Source organism: Elephas maximus, chromosome 19 (genome assembly GCF_024166365.1).
Source record: "Elephas maximus indicus isolate mEleMax1 chromosome 19, mEleMax1 primary haplotype, whole genome shotgun sequence".
In the NCBI taxonomy this organism is placed as follows: domain Eukaryota; kingdom Metazoa; phylum Chordata; class Mammalia; order Proboscidea; family Elephantidae; genus Elephas; species Elephas maximus.
Window position 1 is genome coordinate 57,055,428 of NC_064837.1, and position 12,775 is coordinate 57,068,202.

The 12,775-nt window shown below is 52.8% G+C and overlaps 1 protein-coding gene and 1 long non-coding RNA gene across 4 annotated transcripts in view; one reads left to right on the forward strand and one right to left on the reverse strand.

Annotated features, from left to right (window-relative positions):
- Positions 1-8,590, reverse strand: part of CACNG5 (calcium voltage-gated channel auxiliary subunit gamma 5) — a 49,939-nt gene extending 41,349 nt beyond the window's left edge. For all 3 annotated transcript variants that reach the window (XR_007514205.1, XR_007514206.1, XM_049861286.1), the window contains exon 1: positions 8,431-8,590. The gene's annotated coding sequence lies outside the window, so the exon portion shown is untranslated. The remainder of the gene's footprint in view (positions 1-8,430) is intronic.
- Positions 1,495-3,069, forward strand: LOC126063113 (uncharacterized). Its single transcript, XR_007514209.1, has 3 exons — positions 1,495-1,521; positions 1,639-1,672; positions 2,894-3,069. It is a non-coding gene; the product is annotated as an uncharacterized LOC126063113 (long non-coding RNA).
- Positions 8,591-12,775: the final 4,185 nt, after the last annotated feature.

Consider the following 12,775-nt stretch of genomic DNA (forward strand, 5'->3'; position numbering starts at 1 on the left):
GCAGGAATTACTTCAATCACCAGAAAATAACAATAAACACCGAGAGCCATTCAAAAAACAAGTCACCCTCCTTCCAAAATGTTGCTCTTTTCTGTCCTTTTTCCCCTCCACGCGTTTCTTCCTCTTGTCTCATGCCTTCACTTCCTTGGGGGCTGGGGCTTCAGAGTGGCACACTGAAACCTCGCCCCTTTGAGCATCAGAGAGACTTAGGTTTGAATCCCTGCTTTGCCACTTATCAACCAGGTGATTTTAGGCAAGTCTCCGAGCCTCAGTTTCTTCATCTGTAAAACGGGGATGATAATTCCCGCTGCCAAGGGCTGTTTGCGGGGATTAAATTAAAAAGTGCAATGAGTGCCTGGTACAAAGATGCTCCAGATGCAGCGGGAAGTATTACCGGCCACCATCTTCTGGAAATGCCTCAACTTACCAGCCTCTTTTTTTTTTTTTTTTTTTCCATTTACCTGGTGGGTAGGACTCCAGACAGTACTTCCCAGAGTTACTCTGCCCACTGTTAAGTCTTCTGCCCGCCCCCCCCACCCTGTTTGCCCTGCCCCAGGCCTTTCTCCAAGAACTGCCCTCTTGGCCCCAGGCATAGTCACGGCCCCCTGGCCCCAGCTGATTTGTTCCAAGGTAGACACCCTGGCCTAAGGTGGCCCAACCAGATTCCCTCCCCATGAGGACAGCTCAGTCTTCCAGACTGGCTGCCCTGGGCTGTCATTGCCCATGATCCGCAGAGGGAAGGAATGGATGGGGCGGCCAGGGGTTGGAGTAGGTGGCGGTGGAGTGGAGGTTGGGGTAGGGTGGGTAGGGTGGGAGAGGGGTGGAATGGGGTTAGAGAGCTTCAAGGGCTGCAGGCCTTGACATCTCTCGTGTTCCTGATTCCAGGTTCTCATGAATCCGACCAACCGCAGGCCTGGGCTCCACCACATGCTTGAGGCCTCTTATCAGCTCTCCCATTTTGCCTGAGCTACTGCGAGTGGAAGGAGCTCACAGGCTTTGGTCCAGAGGGACTTGGTTTCAATTCTCAGCTCTCCCACCTATCAGCTGGGTGACCTTGGGCTTCTCATCTGCCAAGCTTCCTTTAGTCTCAACAACAATAACAAACCCTCTCAACAATCCTATTATTATTGTCTCCATTTTCCCAATGAGGAAATCTGAGAGCAAGCAAGCAAGTAACTTGGTCAAGGTCCCTTGGAAGTTAGTGGCTGCTGTTATGTTGTTAGCCACTGTTGAGTGGAACCTCAACTCATGGCGACCCCACGCAACGACAGAACAAAACGCTGCCCAATTCTATGTCGCCCCCATGATCAGTTGGGGATCAGACTATTGTGATCCATAAGATTTTCATTGGCTGATTTTCCGAAGTATTTCAGGCCTTTCTTCCTAGTCTGCCTTGGTCTAGAAGCTCTGCTGAAACCTGTTCAACATCATGACACCACCACAAGCCACCACTGACAGATGGGTCATGGCTGCGCATGAAGTACATTGGCTGGAATTGAACCTGGGTCTCCCGCATGGAAGGTGAGAATGTTGCCAGAGTCAGTGAGTGTTAGAGGCCAGATATAAACATTCTAAGCATGGGCCCTAGGAGTAACCTCCTCCTGCCACCCTAACCTGAATCATTGTTGTATTTTATAGGCACCCTCTGTAGACCAAGAGCTTAACCCACCAGGTAATGACTCGAGTGGGGACCTGGGTGCTGAGGAAGCCCGGGTGGGTGTCGGGGAGTTGCGGGCCCCTCAATCCACCCAGTGGAAGTGGCTCCCTTTTCTGGATGTTGCTTCTTGAATAATTAAATAGCCTTTGATTTCTCTGTATCCCCTCCACAGCTTGGTCTGCTCTTCAGTGTCTTGTGTCCAGATTTACTTTCAAAGAATCATGATACCATTGAGCTCCAGAGCTGGAGGGACTTCTTCAGCAGTTATGGATTGGAGGCTATTTTAGGGAGGGGCTGCTTTACTCCCTAAAGTATACCCGGCCCTTGGTACCCAGTAGGTGTTCTGAAAATATGAGTGGAGAAAATGAACCCTCTCTCCCATCCCATTATTTTTCAGAGAGGAGAGGAGTGGGGACCTGCCTAATGCCATATAATAAGAGTGCCTGGGCCTCCAACCCTTGTCTCCTGATGCCTCATCCCTAAGCCAGGCTCCTCCTGCTGTAGCCCCTGGGAAGATTCATGAGCAGGAAAAGCCACCGCTGTTTTCCACAGCCATCCTTGCCTAGGGCAGCTGGGAGACAGCTGGGCATGGTGTGGACAGGGCCACCCAACTGTCGGGCGTCATCTTCAGATGAGTTAAAGGAGCAAAGATTCCAGGAGGGGAGGTGGGAGGTGTTCTGGACAGCGGTTGCCCAGCAAGGTCAGAGGGCCGTGGACAGCCCTAACCCCAGACACCACAGACCATGGAGGACAGAGGAACGCTCTAAGAGCCATCTCCCCAGGGATCAGGGCAAGTGCACACACACACACACACTGTGGGCCGATACGCACGCCTTCTGAGATGCACCGGGTGCCCTCTTGAGCACACACCAGCAAGCCCCTCGTACCCAACGGCCCACAGACTTCTTTCCTGGGGTTTCCCATCACCAGGGAGCACCCCAAACTTGGGTGGAGCAAGAGGGTCAGACAGCAACAGTTAACAAGAGGTCGCCTATGGATACCATCAGCTGCTTCTCTTTTCTACACCCTCTTTTGGGGTATTTTTTTTTTTTTTTTAATCCACATTCCCATTTAGGAGCCTACTTCTGACATGTGCCACTTGGACAATGCGCATCATCCAGATAGGTTACTGAGATTTTCTAAGTTAGAGCCTTAGGAATCCTGGGGTCACAGTCTCAGTAACAGGGCCTTGTCAGCTGCCCAGGGCTCCGCTTGACCACATATCTGTACCTTCAGTTCAGGTTTCGCTCCCAGGAGAAGCCAGGCCAGCAGCATTAGGTGACACCCAGCAGCCCAGCCTTGAAGGCCCAGGGAGGCGCTGACTCCTCCTCCTCTTCAGCTCTCGGATGAGGGAGCAGTTCACTTCCCCAGATGTCCTGAGATACTGGCCTTAACCCCACCAGATGGAGTTGCTGCAGCTCAGTGAGTAGAAACGCAAGCCCAGAACAAGAGCCCGTGGCTGGGGGAAATCAGAGGGACGCCTGCCCTCTGGCTTCCTGCTGGCACAAGTGTACAAAGGCAGGAGGCAGGAGGGCAGCACCACGAGAGACAAGCCAGGGAGCTGTTATCGATCACAGAGCACTAGGAATTATAGCATCAAACCAAAAAACCAAAACCATTGCCATCGAGTTGATTCTGACTCATAGCAACCCTATAGGACAGAGTAGAACTGCCCCGTAGGGTTTCTAAGGATCGGCTGGTGGATTCAAACTGCCAACATTTTGGTTAGCGGTGGAGCTCTTAACCACTGCGCCACCAGCATCAGTCCTTATAGAATCCCTGCAATGTAGTTATCTCCATCCCCTGGAAACACAGGCTTGGAGAGATCTTGTGATTTGTCCGAGGCCACACAGCTATTAAATGACTGAGCTGGGATTTGAACTCAGTTCTGAGTGGCTTCAAAATTCACATTTTATTTTAAGGTATTAGAGCATGGGCTCTGAAGTTCATGGCCCAAATGCACCACCACTGGACAAGTTACTTAACCATTCTGGGCTTTGCTTTTCTTATATGAAAAAGAAGTAAGGCAATAATACCTACATGGTAGGACTACTGCGAAGGTTAAATAAGGTCATGCACCTTAGACACGTGGGGCAGTGTGTGCACCTACCAGGTACGGAGCGGAGCACTCACTGGCTCTCCCTTTTACCCTTCGTATCTGGGCCCACCCAAACCCATGTCCTCTGCTCTCCCCCTGCCCATTCTGCCCTGGCCACGGGGACCCCCTGCTGTTCCCTAGCCTTCTCTTCCCCTAGCTCTCTGCATGTCTTGCTTCCTCCCTCCCTCTTGGCCTCTGCTCAAATGTCACCTGCTCAGTGAGGCTTTGTCTTCCTCTCCAGCATTTTCCACCATGCAACCTACCACAGATTTTACTTCGTTAGCATATTTATTGTTTGTCTCCTTTAGAATGTTTGCTCCTAAGGGAACAGGAACTGATTTTGTCCATTTTGTGTATATTCCTAGTGGTTCTCAACGGGGCAGTGGGGTGGGGGGCGGGGTGTGGTTTTGCTACCCAGGGGACTTCTGGCAGTGTCTGAAGACATTTTCCGTTGTCACAACTGGGGGGTGGGGAGTGTTATTGGCATCTAGTGGGTAGAGGCCAGGGATGCTGCTGAACATCCTGCAATGCACAGGTTGTTGTTGTTCATTGCCATTGAGTTGATTCTGACTCATGATGACCCCATGTGTGCAGGGTAGAACGGCTCCATAGAGTTTTCAAGGCTGTGACCTTTCAGAAGCAGGTTGCCAGCCCTGTCTTCCAAGGCACCTCTGGGTGGGTGTGAACCGCCTACCTTTCAGTTAGTAGTTCAACACTTAACGATTTGTGCCCCCAGGGCCTTCCTCAATGCATGGGGTAGCTCAACAAAGAATGATCCAGCTCAAATGCCAATAGTGCTGCAGTTGTATCCCAATTACTTAGGACAGTAGCTGCACACAGTAGGTGCCCATTAAATGTTTGTTATAGAATGAATGAAGAATTGCTATCATCAATGTCATCATTATTATTTAAGAACAGATATGGTTGAGAATAATCCCTAAGAATAGTCATCACTTGGGAGCTCACAGCCAAAAGGTCATACTGGTAACCTGTGACTTCTTTCCCCTGGTCCAAGACACTTGGGACAGTGTTGACCTAGCAGGTAATGAGCACTCACTGGCTCATGGCTGGTCCATCATGACCAGGACCAGTGGATGTTGTCAGGCCTGATGAGGATCTGAGTGATGCTCAGCCTGCCCCTTCCCCAACACTCAACCCCTGTGCTGCCTGGGCAGGGAACTAACTTGTCACCTCCTACACCCACCTTCACACTTGACCCCCTCAACTGAAAAACTTAGGCCCAGGTGCCCGGCTGAGCAAGGAACCACCTCCCCAAGCCTATTAGGATGATCCAGTCCAAACCTGCACCCCCAGGTTTCTTGAAGCCCAGGAGAATCGTGGGTCTGAGTAAAGTGTGCTGCTTTTGCTCCTTCTGAGAAAGGGCAATCAGAGAGACATGGCAATGTTCGAGGAAGCACAGGTGTAGAGCCTGTCCTCACCCAGCACAGCCCAGCAGGAGATATTTCATTATTTTACTGACCTAACAAATGATCAGTGACAGTTTTAAACAGCCAGTGGGACCAGCCAGGCACAGCATGTGCAAAGTGCACCGCCCACGGAAGAGAAAAGGCTTGTGGCCATGTTCTAAAAGGAAAACAGCGCTGAAGAAAAGGAAGGATGCTTTTGCTAAAGCCCCACCCTCAGCTACCTCGACAGGACTGGAAGCTTCTATCTAACACCTGCTCTCTCAGCAGACCGCCCACTTCACATACCACTGAGAATTTCCGCTTGAGGTTGACAACTTTCTGGGCCTGCACCTGCCCCCACCCCACCTCCCCAAGCCTATCCCTCTCCCTGGGGCCTCCCTGGGCTCAGCAGCTAGGCCCTTCTCTGTAGGACTGTGAGGCTGGCAAGTACAATCTTCTACCTCCCGCCCCCCACCTCCCCCCAGCCTTCTCTTTTCCCCCAGCCTTCTCTTTCCTCTGTTGTTATGCCCTCTCACACTCTCCTCACATGCCCTGAAAACTGCTAAACAAGTTATCAATGCTGAGATTCAGTAGCTGACATAGCTGGGTACAAGGCAGTAAGCCAAAGGAATGGCTCTCTAATGGTGGAGTATTAGGTTTGGGAAGATGGAATGATGTTTGGAGGGCAGGGGCTTTCCTGGTGCCCTAAAGTCACATGTAGCCACCCCTGATTCTGCCAGGGAGTAAGGCAGAGAGAGCCCAGAGCCCAGGATGAAATGAAAGATCAGACACGTGCCTGGTGACCACCCAGGAATAGAGCCAGGAGGTAGTGTGAGGTAGGCCCAGGACACTGATGGCCAGAAACCTGGGGCAGAAGCACTAGTTCCCCCAAAGGTGGGGTTTGGTTGAGACTGGGTTCCAACTTTCTCATTCTCACTTTTTGGGAATCGGAGCTCAACCGTGATACAAACATTCACACCACTCCCCCAGCTCTGAGGATGGTACGTACACCCGCAGCTGTACGCTCACCCCCTCAAGTCCGGTGTCTGAGAGTCAGACTCGGGGGTGGAGGAAGCAGAGGCTAAGACAACCAGCCAAGGACGCCTCCAACAGACATTTGTGACCTCACTCTCCTCCAACAACAACCATGCCGGCCCCACTTTACAGATGTGAAAGCTGAGCCTCTCAGAGAGCTTCTATGACTTGCCACATAGCCAGCAATCCGGTTGGGGTTGGAACCCATGGTTCCCACCACACCAGAAGGCCCACCTTCCCCCACCCAGCCACAGCTTATTTCCAGATTCTGGAGACCAAGCTCTGACCTCATTATTATCTGGTTTCCAAGTCCCAGGACCCCAGCTCAGAAATCTGGGAATTAACAGAATTCTCACAAGCTCGCTGATGGCTGGGGGGCCCATGGGTGCAGCCCACCAGGATACTGGGGCTTTCAGACCATGAACAGCCCCATGGTGGGGCCGCTTCTCTGTCTACTGTCAAACTGGGCAGTGTGGACAGGGCAGCCCTCGCTCCACCAGGTCCCTCAGGGTGTCCACTGCCTTCCATGTGACAAGGGATGGGGTAGGGACGTCTCAGACACAGGCTCAAATGGGGGCCCTGAGACCCTGGGTGGTACAAATGGTTAACACTCGGATGTTAATTGAAAGGTTGCAGGTTCAAGTCCACACAGAGGCACCTTGGAAGAAAGACCTGGCAATCTCCTTCCCAAAAATCAGCCATTGAAAACCCTATAGAACACAGTTCTACTCTGACACACATGGGGTCACCATGAGTCAGAATCACCTCAGTGGCAACTGGTTTGGGTTGGGGACTTGGCCCTGGAGATGGGACGTCCCCAGCTACCTCCAGCGGCCTGGTTAGCAGAGAAGACAGGCAGAGCTGGGGCTTCTCAGGCAGGCAGGAGACTTCGGGCTGAGGGCTGGCTGCAGTGTCAGCAAAGAGGTGCAATCAGTTGTCACCAAGATGCCTGTGGTCCTGGGATGTCCTGAGACCAGACATCAGGTCCAGGCCAAAGTCCCCCTCCCCTCCCAGGGCAATCCTGACCGTTAATCCATCAAGTCCCTGCTGTGTGGAGATTTGAAAATGGGACCTGAGGTGGTGAGTCGGGCAGGCCCCATCTTGTGTTCCCTAGTGACAGCTGGGGTGTGACGTCTGTCGGACTGAAATGGGCTCCCCCTTGGGGACCCTGTCCTGGGTCTGGGTCCCATCTGGTCACTGATAAGCCTGTGAGAAGTGGGTAAATCCCTTTCCCCTCTGAACAAGAGCTTTCTCCACCATAAAAAGGGATATTCAAGTGCCTGGCAGGTGCTGGGGGTCAGGCGAGAGCATCATCCGGTCAGCGCTGGGGGCCAGGGGGCTGGGGGCCGGGGCGCGTCAAAGTAAAAGGCTTTTCCTCAGAATATGCGCCTTTTCCCTCAGAACATGGCCTTTCTGGCCTTTTTCCCTCCCCAGTCAGGCTCAGGAAATTCTCTCAAGTCTCTTTCCGCCCAGGAAGTGACAATTTGACTTCACTTTGAAATGTTTAACATGCTGCATCTCCATCAGTTGTCAAATTAGGGTAAGGGCAAAGAGACAGAGTTCAGTAATTAAAATGGGAGGGGCTCTGGAGTGGCTGGTGTGTGCCTGGGGGTTCATGCCTCACACCGCACCCCACCCCTACCCCGTGCCCACCTCTGCTCCGTGGCTCAGCGGCGCTGACACCGCCCCTACCCGCCCGGACCCGGGCACCTCGCCGTCCCCGCGGCCACGCAGAGGGGTCCCGGGGCAGCGGCTGCCGGGGACTCGCGGGCTGGCGGACCCGCTGAGGCAGGGAAGCCGCTCTGTGGCTGAGATAGCGGGGAGTTCGCCCGCATAGACAGCCTGCCCAGCCAGGGCATTTGGCCCTCCACAGGTGGTGGGGGCTTCCCCCTGGATTATCCGGATAATTTCTGCCAGCCCCACTCAAGTCTGTGCGGGAAAGTCTGCCCCCAGCTTTGGGGCGGGCAACAAGAACTGACCAGCAGCTTCGGGCAGAGGGGGCGTCGTCACCTCCCACGGCACCCCCACCGCGACACACAGACACACACACGCCCGCCCGCACCCCCACCACCCCTTCGTCCGCCCGCCGGACCGGGCTGCTCGCCGCAGGGGCTCCGCCGCCCCGCCCCAGCCTCGCGGTAATGGGGGGCCGCCCGGAGCAGCAGCCGAGGACCCCGGCGGGAGACCCCCGGAGCCCCTCGGGAGCCGGTCTCTCGGGTCTTCGCGGCTCTTACCTCGCTGGAGCGACCGCGGCCCCGGCCCTGGCCGACTGTCCCTCGGCGCTCGGCGAGCGGAGCAGGAGGTACCGCACGAGGCTGCCCGGGCCGTGGCCCGCCGTGTCCGGTCCGGCCCGCAGCTCCGCGCCCCTGACCGTGGCCGCAGCCGCCGCAGCCCGCGCCCCGACCCGCGGAGGGAGGGGCCTCAGGGGGCGGGGCTGGGCCGGGGCGGGGCCTCCCCATCCCCGCCCGGCGAGCTGGGGCGGGCTTTGGGACCCGGGGGGTGCTGGGTCCCCACCTGGGAGGGTGAGACGAGCCCCTCTTGGGGGGCTGCACCCGTGCGGAGCGTGGTGGGGCAGAGGTGGGGACTGGGGTGGGGAAGGGAAAAGCTTTCGGAGGCTGCAGAGGGCTTGGCCGAGATCCCTGGCCTTGAATTTGTCTCCAAATTCCTGCTGCTGCTGCTTCTTAATAACCACACGATATCAGCTAATATTTATTGAGCACTAACTGTGTGTTAAGCGGTGTTCAACGAGTGTTGCATATATTTAGTCATTTAATCTCACAACTCCATTTTACAGATGAGAAAACTGAGGCACAGAGACATGGCTGACGCGATGTGCCTGAGGACACACAGCTGGGAAATGGCAGAGCCAGGTCTGTCTGACCCCTGGATCTGTGCTTTTAGGGCCCCAAATGCATTTTTTTTTTCTTTTTTATTGTTTTCCCCTGTGGGGCGTTCCTTAAACAAAAATTTCCCCCTCTAAGCTATAAAATAGAAATAAATGTACCACAAATAGTAGCTTAACTGTCTCCTTTTCTAGGCCCTGAACCCAGTAGGTGATCAATAAATATTTGTTAGTCGATGACATATTTGAAAACTGCAGCTGGAGCCAAGGGGGTCTGTCTGGCCAGGCTAGATGGTGGGACCCAAAGATGAACACTTTTTGGCCTGAACATCTGCCCATCTTCATTTCTGTAATGGCAGCCGGACCCATACACTTGTCCAGCTTGCTTGTGTGGCTTGTTCATGGAGCATCGGCTTTTACTGTCTGCTAGAAGTGGGAAGAGCCCCGTGAGGGGGAACCTCCAGGACGTAAACTCTACAAGCCAAGCCTGGGGAGCCTCCGCCAGAGGGTGCGTAAACCCCTACAGAACATGGAGTGGTTAAAGAGACAGAGCGTGCCTGCGTTTGGGAATGAAAGGAGGCTGCCAAATAATGAGATCAGCTGGGAACATATTTACTGAAAACTGCAAAGCAGAAACCTCAACAGAAGCCCCTAATTGCTAAAGTCTCCTGACCTGGGACCTCGTGGGAGGACATTGTCACATGTGAATGGGGCCATACGGAGTTGGGACAACTGAAGGTTTTTTGAAAGTATGCACCAGGTTTCTATTCACAGCTTTTTAGGCCTAGAAATGCCCCAGCTTTTTCTGCTTCACCCCAGGAGTGTTCCTCTCCACCCGTCCACTCCCTAGAATTCCTTGGTGGGGAGGCCCCTTACTCCACTGACAGGTGCCCACGTCTCTCAAACTGTCAGCCCCCATCATCTCCAAACTCTTCCAGATATGCTAGTTTCTTCTGCTTGGCTTGCTCTTATCTCCACTTGGAAGGCTCCTATTCATCCTTCAAGATCCTACTCAAATGGCCCCCTGTGACCCAAGAATTAATTTCTCCCTTCCTCCTCTGGGCCCAGGAGCCCCTCGTTCAATTCTCCCTGATAGGGTAATTGTGAGTTTACTGTCTGTCTTTCCTACTCTCTCTGCTGTGAGGTCCTAAAAGACAAAAGGCCCAGCACACAGTAGGTAGACATGTAATACCTGCTGGATGAATGGTTGCATGTATGCATGAATGAATGAAAGCAGGATGCATTCCCCAAGACTAAAGCTGTAAGGGGAAAACCACTAAACAAAACCATGGTGGAGCTGGATTACTGACACAAGAAGATGACAAGTGGGCACAGTAGCCAGGGCAGGTGCTTTTCCCAAGGTCTGCAATTAATACTCCTAGCGAAGGCCAGAGAGTTTGGCCTGGGACCCATGTCCTACAGGGTCAGCTCTGCTGGCCAGCAGCCATGTCCTCAGGCAACTGAAGAGTGTGGAGAGGGAGGAAGGAAGAGGAAGGGGAGAAGCAGGCTCCCAGAAGAGGGGTATGAAGGAAGGGGTGGCTGGGGGAGTGGGTGGCCTCTCTTGAATGAGAACACTAAAATGCCCACTTGCTCACAGATTGCTCCTCTCTTTGATTTGTGTGACACTGCTCATTTTGAAATGCCCGTTCTGAAGTAACTGACCCATTGCTTGCAGAAGGCAACCTTTGAAAAGCAAATCAGCTTCTGGAGGTGCTCATAGCACCCACCCCACACCCCACCCCAGTCACTCCGCCTAAGGCAGATAGGTTAAAAGAAAAGGGCTTTGGAATTTGATGGACCAGATTCTTCAGCATGGCTCTACCCCTAACTAGCTGGGTGACCTTGGGCAAGTTACTTACCCCTTTGGGCTCCAGTTTGCTCCCCTGCAATAGAGTGATAACCAGGATCAGCTTCATGGGCATGTGACCTGCCCAGTCACTCACAGCCCTGAGCTGGAAAGGGCCCCATGCTTAGTTTTATGCTCTGCCATTACCATCTTGAATTCTTAATAGTTTTTGGACAAGTGATTTGCATTTTCATTTTGCTTTGGCCTGGCAAATTATGTAGATGGTGTTGGGGGTAATACTTCACTGGGATTATTGTGACTCTTCAGTAAGATAATACTTGCACAAAAAAAAAAAAAAAAATGCACAAGAGCCTGATATATAGTAGCTTCTCAACACAGATTAGTTTCATTTCTTCTGATTTGGTCTTAAAAGGAGCCCTGGTAGAGCAATTGTTAAATGCTCAGCTGCTAACCAAGAGGTCTGTAGTTCAAACATACCAGCTGCTCTGTGGGAGAAAGATGTGACAATCTGCTTCCTAAAGTTTACAGCATTGGAAGCTCTATCCTATAGGGTTCCTAGGAGTTTTGGATCTGGTCTTAAAGGGTAAATAGAAGTTCACCAGGTAGACAAAGAGACGAGAAGGAGTTTCAGTTGGAGGGCAAAGCCATGAGAATGTGAAATTACATTTAAGGAAAGGTGGAAAGTCGAGGGAGATGAAACTGAAGAGACACATGAGGGCCAGAGTGTGAAAGGCCTGGTTATTTTAAGGAGCTTGAGCTTCAGGCCTGTAAGCGGGGAGCCCTGGGTAGGGAAGATGAGTGGGCACTAAAGCTCAACACTCCCCCGCCACAGTCGGCTGCAGGCTGGTTCAGATAATGAGACAGGCGGTGGAGGGCGTGGGTGGGAATCCTGCTTGGCGGCTGCCAGTACAGCATGTTTGAAACGTTCTCTATAGACACACTGGGAAAATGCTGGAGGTGTAAAAGCCAACAGCTGTGCTAGGGGACTTGGGGACTCCGGGCTGATGAATAATGGAGCAGCCCTTCCTCCCTGGGTCTCTTCTTCTTGCCTTTCAATAATTCATGCATTCCACCCCTTTGGTTGAGGAGCTTCATAAAACCTTGCTGTTTCTGAACCCTGGGCCAATTTGAGCAAATCTGATGGCTCCACTCACCATGTCTTAATTAGAAACATACATACATAGGTGTACCTTTTGGTTTGCAAAACACACCTTGTGTTGCTGTTGAGGAAAATGCCCAATTATGTCTGGGAGGAGACAGGGGCTTCCAGCCAGGCAGCCTCCTCCTGGCTCCTTGGGGCGAGGGTGTGGGCTGCGTGCCCTGGCAGGGGTGGGTTGGCTGAAGACATCTTGCTCTCTCTATTGCAGTGTAGGAGACTGTCTATTTTGATGCCCAGTCCCCTCCCTGTGGCGGGAGTTTCCTTCTTTGCCCCTTTGAAGCCAGGCTAGACCAGAGGACTTGCTTTCGCCAAAGAAATATGAGCAGAAGTAACTGGTGCCATTTCCACCTTGCTGCCCTATTTTCCCTGCCTTTGTGATTGTGGAGGCAAGGTGCAGCTTCTGTGATAACAATGAACAGAATGTCCTTGCTGACCTCTGATAGCCTGAGCACGAAAAAAAAAAAGAGTTTGTTTTAAGGCACTGAGTTTGGGAGGGTTGGTTGTCATTGCAGCAGATCTAGCCCAACCTGACTTATGGCTCCCTTCTTCCTTCTCTCTTTCTTACGGCTTTCCTTACACACTGACTAATTCATTTAGAAGCAGATGGTCTACACTTTCAGTGTAGTGGGGCGATGGGCCGGGGACTCCTATACTCCATCCCTAAGTGATCATCAACACTGACGAGGGGTGATCCATAATGGACAGATGAAGGTACTCTCCATGTGTCAGGGATGGAGGAGACCAAAGCTTCTCAGCAGATCCAGCTCAAGT